Source organism: Stomoxys calcitrans, chromosome 2, assembly GCF_963082655.1.
Source record: "Stomoxys calcitrans chromosome 2, idStoCalc2.1, whole genome shotgun sequence".
In the NCBI taxonomy this organism is placed as follows: Eukaryota; Metazoa; Arthropoda; class Insecta; order Diptera; family Muscidae; genus Stomoxys; species Stomoxys calcitrans.
The window spans coordinates 133,091,994-133,104,423 of record NC_081553.1 but is presented as its reverse complement, the minus strand read 5'-3'; positions in this window follow the sequence as shown (position 1 = coordinate 133,104,423).

Sequence of the window (12,430 nt, the reverse complement as noted above, 5' to 3'; positions counted from 1 at the left end):
ATTTTTCGACCATGCCAATATGTGGCTCAAATGAAAGGTAATTTGAGATTAGAAAACGAATTTGATAACCTATTTTGGGGCCATGTGTTTGGGGGACGCCTCATCCTGTAAACTCCTCTTAAGCCAATGGCAATATGGGGTTTAAATAAATGGTATTTGAGAGAAGAGCACGATGCTGATATTTTTCAGGCCAAGTATCGGAAGGACCACCTCTCCCCCGAAAACACCACTAAATCAGACATCATGAAAATATCGGGCTGAAATTAAGTATTTTAAGAATGGAGTACATCTTACATCCAAACTTAAATTCGTAGACCAATAAAGATCATGTGGGATAAAGGAACTTATATTGTTAAACGGTTAGTCAAGTTAGCATGGTATCTTTAATTGTCGAAACTAAATATTCCAAGGAAACTTTTGTTCCATATAAAGTAAAAGAAGGCGCAGCGGAGCGGGCCCGGGTCACCTATTGGAGATAAAATAAGAAAAGGTGGTAGAAACACCAAGAGATTTCAACGATATTACAGTTGTAAACTTTTTTCTTCTCTTGCCAACTATTTGATGTCAAATTATATAACTAAGATTTTGGCTTAAAGAAACTTTTAACGTTTCCAACAATCAAAAAAATGGTATCTTTTGAAAAAATTACATTGCGATTCGGTCTTTAAAAAAATTTCATTACCCCATTAACGACGAAAAATAAAAATTCTAGATCGAGTTAGGAAAGAGGTATCGTAATGAAATTTAGATTGGCGTAAAGTGGACGATTGAAACCAGTTACAACAATTTTTCCCGTCACGTTTTGGGGGAAAATTAGCTTGTCGAAAGTCGCCAATTTCTTACATCCTAAAAATCAAACGAAAAATTTCTCAAAATTTTTAGAAGTGAGATTTCTGGAATTGTTTTTAATGTATTATTGCATTTGATGGCTTCTATATATTGACGAAATAAATACATTGCAATAATCCTAATTCTTGGGACATTTTATCAAATAAGATAAAATAATTATAAAATAAATAGTCATAAAATATTAAGAAAATGTTTTTTTTTTTTTTTTTTTGTGGAAGGCAACTAGGAAATAAAGAGTTTTTTCAACAATTTTTAAAATTCTAAATATTTATAAAAAAAATTGCTACTTCAATAACAGGAATAATAGAAAGCATTTATCGAACAACAGATTCCGATGTTTGGACCGAAATAGAGCTGGCGGAATATTTTCCAAAAACTTCTGGAGTTAAGCAAGATGTCTATTGTCGCCATTATTATTTGCATTATACGTTAATTATTTGCATGATGCCCTAGAAGGATGTTTGTATATTGATATACTAATATTAGAATACTACTATATGCAGATGACATCGTTATTCTGGCAGAAGACAGGCACATAATTATATCTAATTTGGAGGACTACTGTGCAAAATGGAATCACATAGTCAATACAGACAAATCAAAAATTATGATATCCAGAAGAGGTGAAAGACTTTCAGGGCAAGATAGGTGGACATTCCGTGGAGAAGAAATTGAAATATGTTCTCAATACAACTATCTAGGAGTTATTTTAACACCACAAACAAAGTTTCTAAAGCACATAGAGAATAGAAATGAGCAAGCAAAAACTGCAATAAATATAAGTTGGGCCAGGTTTTTAAAGAAGGACTCTGGTTAAGCTTGAGCATAAGTGGAACCTTTACAGGGCCGTCTGCAGAAGCGTACAATCTTATGCTGCTCAAGTTGGGGGTATACCCATTTCGAAGCAGACAAGTTGCAATAATACTCCGGGTTACGCTATTTCTATTGAAACTGGATTGGAAGAGGGCCATATATACACACTCCAAATGCATTTGTCTTACATTAACAGAACTCTCTTCAAATACAAGAATGATCGTTTACCTCACCAACTAACTAAAGCATTAATTAGAAAGAAAATTTTCTTGGTTCAGAATATAAATGATCTCATTGTTGGGTTTGATATGTCACACTTAGACGAGAAAATAACCTCTACTAGTTTGAATCTCATAACAAGAAAACTAATGGAGCATCAAGTATTAAAAAGCAAATCAGATGCGCTGCGAAAGGCACAACAAAGTTACACAAGAATATACAAATACCTAGATCACACAAGGGGCATGCTATACATTAATGGACAGTGTTTAAAGTCTTAGCTGTTCGAATTAGCGGTGGTTGAACTTAGATTCAATTGAAGAAAGCTCCCTGGGATGGGTAAAAAATCGGGACTCAGTTTCCGACAGGAAAAAAGGGATTTCGCCGCAAGCGGGGAACTTAGGTTCCTCTTACCACATACTTACATGGATTAAATAGGCCGAATAACGAGACGGAGGTTTTGGTTTCCAACGTGGTTTTATTGACGAGAGTGAGACACGAGAGTGTGTGTTGTCGTCGACGGCTAAATCTAGAAAGAGGAAGTTGATCGTGAGTGGAGCTCGCAGGCTCTCTCATAAGAAAAGGAAGAAGAAAATGGTATTGCCATCTAATTGTAACAATAGCGGTTTATACGATACATTCTTCCTTTAATCGATTACAATAAAGACATTAATCTACTACATTAAAACGGTCAGTTAGTTCACGATAGTTTAATTCAATTCGATTTCAACTTAGAACTAGCATTAGGATAAAACCAAGGGAGGATGATGAGAAAAGAAATCATTTATTTAATAATGACAACATAAGATCATAAAAGGAAGGAACTATCATCAATAGGCAGTATAATACTGGAGAAGTATCATGAATATTTAAAGCACGGTGTGATTTGATTTATCTCAATGGCAATAAGTATGGCGAAATAGAAAATCACAAATGCACGCTATGAAACGTGGAGGAAAAAGAAACCATTCAGCACTTTCTGGGAATCTGTCCTATACTGAAGGAATACAGATTGCGCTTCTTTGGAAAAATCGTTTATTGTGCGAGGCTGAAATTATAAATATTTTGAACGGAAGAGAGGTATTGGACTGGAAAAAACTTATTGGTTATATCAAAACGGCTATTAAATATCGACAATATTTAATACATGAGTATAAATAAATAAAAACTTTTAATATTCGCTTTGTTTTCCTTAATATGAATTTCAACAAAAGAATATGCATTATTAAAACAGGCTGACGACATCGTACATCTTTTTTCAAAATTTCAAATTGGTTTATTTGTATAATGTATACTATTTTTAATGAAATTAAGATACTTTACTAGTACAATTTTGTCTTGAAAAATATTTATTAAAATTAGGAAAATGAATTTTTACATTAAAATATAATCTCGATGTTACGTTACTTTTGGAGAGTTTACTATGAAATTTAGTTCTTAAAACAAATCCATCGAAATTTAGTTATTTGATAAAAGTTTATTGAAATTTTTTTTCTTTTTAAAAATTTGTCTTTACAAAAGATTTAATTACAAAAAAAATTATAAAGAAATTTTGTCTTTAAAAAATAATTTCGAGCAATGTTCGTCCCGTGCTGAAGTTTTGTCATTAGAGAATATTACGCCGATATTTTGTCTTTAATTTTGTTTTTACCAAGGATTTTATTACAATTTTGTTCTTCAGAAAAATAATTTTGCCTCAAAAAAATGTTATCTACATATATAGAATATTAGACATATGACATTTTTTACCGAAATTTTCTGTTTATAATAAATTTCAATCAAATGTTTTCTTTAGACAAAATCATTTTGTCCCTGGCTTAGTCCCTGTTTCCCATATATAACTTTCGTCCAATATTCGCTTTTATGGCTTAGGCAAGAAAAGGATATAAGAAAAGATTTGCTCTGCTATTAGAGCGATATCAAGATATGGTCCGGTTTAGACCACAATTTAATTATATGTTGGAGACCTGTGTAAAATGTCAGCAAATTCGAATGAGAATTGTACCCATTGGGGGCTCAAGAAGTAAAATAGAGAGATCGATTTATATGGAAGCTGTATCGGGCTATAGACCGATTCAGACCATAATAAACACGTATGTTGATGGTCATGAGAGAATCCGTCGTACAAAATTTCAGGCAAATCGGATAATAATTGCGACCTCTAGATGCTCAAGAAATCAAGATCTCAGATCTGTTTATATGGCAGCTATATCAGTTTATGAACCGATTTGAACCTTATTTGACACAGTTGTTGAAAGTAAGAATAAAATACGTCATGCAAAATTTCAGCCAAATCGGATAGGAATTGCGCCCTCTAGAAGCTCAAGAAGTCATGTCCCCAGATCTGTTTATATGGCAGCTATATCAGGTTATGAACCGATTTGAACCATACTTGGCGCAGTTCTTGGATATCATAACAAAATACGTCGTGCAAAATTTCATTCCAATCGGATAAGAATTGCGCACTCTAGAGGCTCAAGAAGTCAAGACCCGAGATCGGTTTATATGGCAGCTATATCAAACCAAATTTGCCAATAAATTTTACACATCTTTAGTTGGTGGCAAATAGTGCATAAATTTGAATTTGATAAGTAATTTTACTTAACCAAAATTCTATTATACAGTCTTTAAAAATAGAGATATTGAGCTAAAACTTTGCGCAGGTTTTTTTGCCCATAAGCAGGCTAAGTTCGAAGATTGGCTATATCGGACTATATCTTGATAAAGCCCCCATATAGACAGATCCGCCGATTTTGGGCCTTAAGCCCATAAAAGCCACATTTATTATTCGATTTTGCTGAAATTCGGGACAGTAAGTTGCGTTAAGTTCTTCGATAAATTTTTGCAATTTGGCCCAGATCGGTCCGTATTTGGATGAAGCTGTCATATAGACCTATCCACCGATTTAGGGTCTTACGCCTATAAAAATCACATTTCTTATCCGATTTTGCTGAAATTTGGGACAGTGAGTTGTGTTAGACCTTTCGACATCCTTTTTCAATTGGGTCCAGTTCGGTCCAGATTTGGATATAGCTGCCATATAGACCGATGCGCCGATTTAGGGTCGTAGGCATTTTTGTCCGATTTTTCCAAAATTTAACACAGTGAGTTGTGTTAGGCCCTCCGACATGCTTCTTCAATTTGGACCAGATCGGTGCAGATTTGGATATAACTGCCATATAGACCGATCCGCCGATTTAGGGTCTTAGGCCCATAAAAATCACATTTATTATCCGATTTTGCTGAAATTTGCGATAATGAGTTGTGTTGAAACCTTCGACATCCTTCTTCAATTTGGCTCAGATCGGTTTAGATTTGGATATAGTTGCCATATAGACCCATCCCATTCATCAATTATCACTATTAAATAAGTTCAGTGTAATACTATGTTTGTTGTGGGTAATCGTTAAGCATGAGCCAGCTTTTATTCAAAGATATGCATAACATGGAGCGAAAAACAGATAAAGTACCTATTACGATTTTATTGCAAAATATTTTGTTTAGTCTTAACATGGAAAGTGGAGATCAGTTAATACAAAATAATATGTTAATAGGAAGAAAACTTACTGATCTTCAAAACTTTATATTTACTTTCAAGTCATTTTATAAAACAGTCGATACCGGATAAGTGAAACGCTAAAAATACATCCATTAAGATTCACTTATCCGTAATATTCAGTTCGTCGTAGTTCGGATAAGTGAAATTAGTTTTTAGTTACGCGGTAAAAGCATAAGTGCAAGCAAGTTTTCACGTTAATGTACTAATTATAGGTAAAATGACGTGAGTTGAAAAAGAGAAATACTCAGTAAAACTGTTCATGGTTCATTGCAAATGTCTATTTTAGGCCGATTTTCAATTGAAGTGTACCTTCTGCTACAGTAACACACACACTACGAAGAAACCTCTGAAGTTTGTGAAACAAAACTTTCAACAAAATTTTCAAAAAATTGAAAAAATAAAAGTGTTGTTAAATTGCTACAATAGTTGATTAAGTTGTGCCTTTGGAGCTATATCATATTTGAAGTCATTGAACTGCTAGCTGCAGTACCTCTGGCTTTTTGTCATGGGTTACATTGCTTATCCCATCCCCATCAGTGTCACTGCACTGGATGTCGTCAAGGATATTGTCTTAAATTTATTATGGAGGCCTTCATTAATTTAACATAAAACATTTGTTCAGTTTCAAATGTATGCGCAATGTACATATGTTTGTAGTCTGTGCGTATATTTGTTATTTGTGTGAGCGTATATTTGTGTACATACATATATGTGTGTATATGTAAATCTTGTACATGTTCCTCTGTAGTTGAGCTATGGAGTGTGGCTGCCATTTTCATTTGTTTCCTTCTTAAGGAAATGTTTATAATTAACTTTTTGGCGTAATTAATGCCAACTCTAATTATTGTTAATCATGCTGAGAACATACAAGGCGCTCGTGCGAAATATTCCAAGAAACAGTTCCATCAGTAGCAGCAACAAAAGACAGATATATATGAGATACAATTAAAATCGGTGCAGCCCAACTCTTCCCCAACTCCAGGCCGCCACGCCAAGACATAGCAACCGTCAAATGAACCCAATTTTTATAAAAAATGTTTGGTCTTTAATAAAATATCTTTTTGACTTTGACTCCATTCATTCGCATCTTGGGAACTCACTAAAACTCTGAGATACGTAACACAGCAAATGAAGGGCGCGGGTAGCAAAACCGGCTATCGGTTGAATGCTTAACGCCATGTTGTGCTCTATGAATGGCTGGTTGGTTGCGACACTGGTGGAGTGCCTAAGCTACACTCAAAGAGAGTGGTTGGAACGGGCATCAACAACCCCAACGGGGGCAATACATCATGGCTCCATATTGAAGTTTGCGTCTTTGTAGTTGTTAGCGTACAAGAAGCACCCATTCCTAGCACTATATCCATGTTTGTTTTTTCTTTTTTGTGGGGGCTGACACTCCATTATTGTTATTTAGAGAAAATTGCTGCCCTTCTACGCCCTAACAGATACACTATAAGCAAATTCCCCCTTTCTGGAATGGAGACAGAGAGAGCGTTGGTTACTTTCTTAGACTGAGCAACATTTTCGTACTCCTCTTCATTGGTATCTTCTTCATTATCGTCATCATTATCATCATCTGTTTTGTATGATTTGGATCTTTATTATCATTAGAAGAACCACCATCATAATCATCATCGTCATTGTTGTTATTCAAAAAGAGACGTTTGTTTGGTTACATATTTCATTGTGTTGAGTCGAGTACCCTACACTGTGGACAAACTTAACCCTAGTGTTAAATGAAAACAAAAATATTTCAGTCAATGGCTTACGTGCGTACATTTAGCAAAGAGCCATAATATGAGCCCATCGATTTAAACTACGAGAAATTATATTTTCAACTTAGTCTATATGTGCATTATTTTGAAAAAATCAAATAGAGGGTAGCTGACACGATGTGTTACCAAGTTCACACTGGTATATTTGTCAAACTAGAAATAACAGCTACATAATATTTGTTTTATTGTAAGCTCATAATATTTTTTACAAGCCACCACAAGCCTTTGCTTCCGAGTTTAATTAAAAAGACAGTTATTCGTGGTTGGGTTCAAGCGTGATAGTGTGATTGCGTTTTAGTTGGCTGGAAATTCACAGCCGGCTATTGTTGGCGAACTTAAACACCAAATAGGGCTTGGCTTGTTATTCTAACCTTAGATGTAATAGGAATTCCCCTGAGTGTTCGAAGTTTACACCAAAAATAAGAATTCTATGAACTGTGGTCCGGCAGACAGAAGGCCCTTGGAATACCATAGCTCCAACGAAGGGCCATAATCAAACTTCAAAACGTCCGGTAATGGAGTGTTGTCTGCGTCCGATCAGCATCTGACAATTTCTTTCTGTAATCAATAAAAACCTTCATTCTAGTGATGTACATTAGCATGGTCAAATAGCCCAAATTTCTCCGGTTTGGGAGATAAATAAAAATTAATAAATAAACCTTAAATAGTTCGGGCAGTGAATGCTCCACTTAACCGAAATTTACGCTGTTGTGGCAATCAAGTGGCTAAAAAAATCAAAAACATTACCCCTGAAAGTATACATCACATATTGAAAAACGATACGGTTTGGTTGTTAGAGACCTAAATAGAAGTCACTGTGCAAAATTTCAGCCAAATCGGATAAGAATTGCGGCCAATAGTTGCTAAAGAAATAAAATCGGGGGAGCTGTTTACATAGGAGCTATATCAGGTTATGAACCGATTAAGACCATATTTGGCAAGTATGTTGAAGGTCATAGAAGAAGCCAAATCGGATATGAATTGCGCAGTCTAAAGGCTCAAGAAGTCAGAATTCGAGATCGGTTTATATATACTTGGCACAGTTGTTGGAAGTCAAAACAAACCATCCAAATCGGATAATAATTGCCCCTCTAGAGGTTCAAGAAGTCAATATCAAAGATCGGCTTATATGGAAGCAATATCAGGTTATAAACCAATTTAGACCTCATTGAAAATTTCAGACATATCCGATAAGAATTGCAACCTTAAGATGCTCAAGAAGTTACAATGCGGGATCGGTTTGCATGGCAGCTATATCAAAACATGAACCGATATAGCCCATTTACAATCCCATCCGACCGCAATCCCATCCGACACAATCACACTATCGGGCTTCAAGAGCCTGTAAACGGTGCAAGTGCAGATAGGCTAATATGAGACGTATATCAGCTCGATTTGGACCATATTTGTTACAAACGTTGGCAGAAGTCATTGTGCAAATATCAGCTAAATCGGGTTTGAATTGCATCCTCTATGACCTCAAGAAATCAAATCCAGATATCGATTTATATGGAAGCTATTTCGATTTGAACCAAATTTAAGATATATGTGAAGAAAGTCATAACTAGGGTCCGAATTTTTAAGCAAAATCAAAATTTGCATATCTATTATTTGGCAAATGCTGTGATATTTTCCAATCATGTATGGCCTTGAAAACGTAAATTCCGCTAATAAATATGGAAAGTATAAACTCATTTGCCAAAAAATGGATGGAAAATGTTCGATTTTGCATAAAGATCCGGACTCTATTCATAACAGAAGACATTGTGCAAAATTTCGGACTAAAACTGCGTCCTCGGAAGACCCAAGAAATCAAATCGGGTGGATGTTTTAATAGGGTTATATCTGAACGTAGACTGGTTTGGCCCTTGAACAATCCCAACCGACTTTTTTGACAACAAAGATAAAGCATTGCAATATTACAATAGAAACCATGGAGCCCTTTTGCGTTTTCCATATGGAAAACCAGAGCCATCCGGTTTAAACAAGAGGGAATTTGAGCCAGAAACGACCACCCAAAGTTATTTCCATCTCCAGTGATGGTATGGACGGCTGTGACCGTCGATGACCACTCTTCAATCCCGATCAATTTTCACCGAGCCTGGAGCCATTGTATGGGAATAGGCCAAACAAGTAAAAGCATGCTAAGTTCGGCCGGGTCGAATCTTATATACCCTCCACCATGGATCGCATTTGTCGAGTTCTTTTACCGGCATTTCTTCTTAGGCAAAAAAAAAAGGAAAAGATTTGCTCTGTTGTTAGAGCTATATCAAGATATGGTCCGGTTCGGACCACAATTAAATTATATGTTGGAGACCTGTGTAAAATGTCAGCCAATTCGAATAGGAATTGCGCCCATAAGGGGCTCAAGCAGTAAAATAGAGAGATCGATTTATATGGCAGCTGTATAAGGCTATAGACCATGATAAACACGTATGTTGATGGTCATGAGAGGTCGTACAAAATTTCAGGCAAATCGGATAATAATTGCGACCTCTAGAGGCTCAAGAAATCAAGATCCCAGATCGGTATATTTGGCAGCTATATCAGGTTATCAACCGATTTAAACCTTATTTGACACAGTTGTTGAAAGTCATAATAAAATACGTCATGCAAAATTTCAGCCAAATCGGAGAGGAATTGCGCCCTCTATATGCTCAAGAAGTCAACACCCAAGATCCATTTATATGGCAGCTATATCAGGTTATGGAACGATTTTAACCATACATGGCACAATTGTTGTATATCATAACAAAACACGTCTTGCAAATTTTCATTTCAATCGGATAAGAATTACGCCCTCTAGTGGCTCAAGAAGTCAAGATTCAAGATCGGTTCATATGGCAGCTATATCAGGTTATTGAGCGATTTGAACTTAATTTAGCACAGTTGTTGGGAGTCATAGCGAAACACGTCGTGCAAAATTTCATCCCAATCGGATAAGAATTGCGCCCTCTAGGGGCTCAAGAAGTCAAGACCCGAGATCGGTTTATAAGACACCGAGATCGGTTTATAAGACACCGATATTTACCGATTTAAACCTTACTTAGCAAAGTTTTTGGATATAATTACAAAACACGTCGTGCTAAATTTCATTCCAATCGGATAAGAATTGCGTCATCTAGAGGCTCAAGAAGTCAAGAACCAAGATCGGTTTATAGGGCAGCTATATCAAAACATTGATCGATATGGCCCATTTACAATCCCAACTGACCTACACTAATAAGAAGTAATTGTGCAAAATTTCAAGCGGCTAGCCTTACTCCTACGAAAGTTAGCATGCTTTCGGCTGGCAGACGGACGGACGGACGAACGCACATGGATAGATCGCCCTAAATGACATGACGATCAAGAATGTATATACTTTATGGGGTCTCAGATGCATATTTCGAGGTGTTTCAAGCAGAATGACGAAATTAGGTGGAGGGTATAAAAACTTGCAGATTACATTCGTTCAGCTTGCAACTCTTGTTTGCCTGACACTGAGCAATACTGAAGGCAAATGTGAATGAATTCCGAATTTTACATTTCTTCTACACATTTTTGTCGTTTGAAGCATACAAAATATTTTCACAAAAAAAATTTGGTCATTTGAATTTATAACACTAGATCCAGCTACTCTGTACACATGAGCTATATCAATTTTTGGACCCATTAAGACCACTCAAGGATGGTGAAACTCAAAACAGAGGTCATCCTATAATTTGAGTAAAATTTTAAAAAAAATTGCGCCCTTTTTTGGTTCACAAATTCGGGAGATCGGTTTATATAGGAGCTATGAACCCACTTAGCCCATTTACAATTCCAATCGACCGAAAAAGAAGTATTTGTGCAAAATTTCGAGTGGTTTGCTTTACTCTTTTGAAAGTTAGAGTGCTTTTAACAGACAGACGGATGGACAAAACCCGCTAGGTCAACTTAAAATGTCGTGTCGAATATAAATATATATACTTGGTAGGGTCGGGTAACGGAATGACGAAGTAAGTATGGACCTATCTATATTGGATGGTATAAACACATCCTCCATAAAGCAAATGGTATTGCTTTTTTCAAACGCATACCCACCATATTTTCGCATTTGATAGCAATAAGAAACAAGTAAAAGCGTGCTGAGTTCGGCCGGGCCGAATCTTATATACCCTCCACCATGGATCGCATTTGCCGAGTTCTTTTCCCGGCATCTCTTCTTAGGCAAAAAAAAGGATATAAGAGAAAGATTTGCTCTGCTATTAGAGCGGTATTAAGATATGGTCCGGTTTGGACCACAATTAAATTATATTTATGTTGGAAACCTGTGTAAAATGTCAGCCAATTCGAATAAGAATTGCGCTCTTTGTGGGCTCAAGAAGTAAAATAGAGAGATCGATTTATATGGGAGCTGTATCGGGCTATAGACCGATTCAGACCATAATAAACACGTATGTTATTGGTCATGAGAGAATACGTCGTACAAAATTTCAGGCAAATCGGATAATAATTGCGATCTTTAGAGGCTCAAGAAGTCAAGATCCCAGATCGGTTTATATGGCAGCTAAATCAGGTTGTGAACCGACTTGTACTTTATTTGACATAGTTGTTGAAAGTAACAATAAAAAACGTCTTGCGAAATTTCAGCCAAATCGGATAGGTATTGCGCCCTCTAAAAGTTCAAGAAGTCAAGTCCCCAGATCTGTTTATATGAAAGCAATATCAGGTTATGAACCGATTTGAACCATATTTGGCACAATTGTTGCATATCATAACAAAATACTACGTGCCAAAATTCATTCAAATTGGATAAGAATTGTGCCCTCTAGAGGCTCAAGAAATCAAGACCCAAGATCGGTTTATATGACAGCTATATAAGGTTATTTACCGATTTGAACCATACCTGGCACATATCATAACAAAACACGTCGTGCAAAATTTCATTCCAATCGGATAAGAATTGCGCACTCTAGAGGCTCAAGAAGTCAAGACCCCAGATCGGTTTATATGGCAGCTATATCAGGTTATAAACCGATTTGAACCATACTTGACACAGTTGTTGGATATCATAACAAAACACGTCGTGCAAAATTTCGTTCCAATCGGATAAGAATTGCGCACTCTAGAGGGTCAAGAAGTCAAGACCCAAGATCGGTTTATATGACAGCTATATAAGGTTATGGACCGATTTTAACCATACTTGGCACAGTTGTTGGATATCGTAACAAAACACGTCGTGCAAAATTTC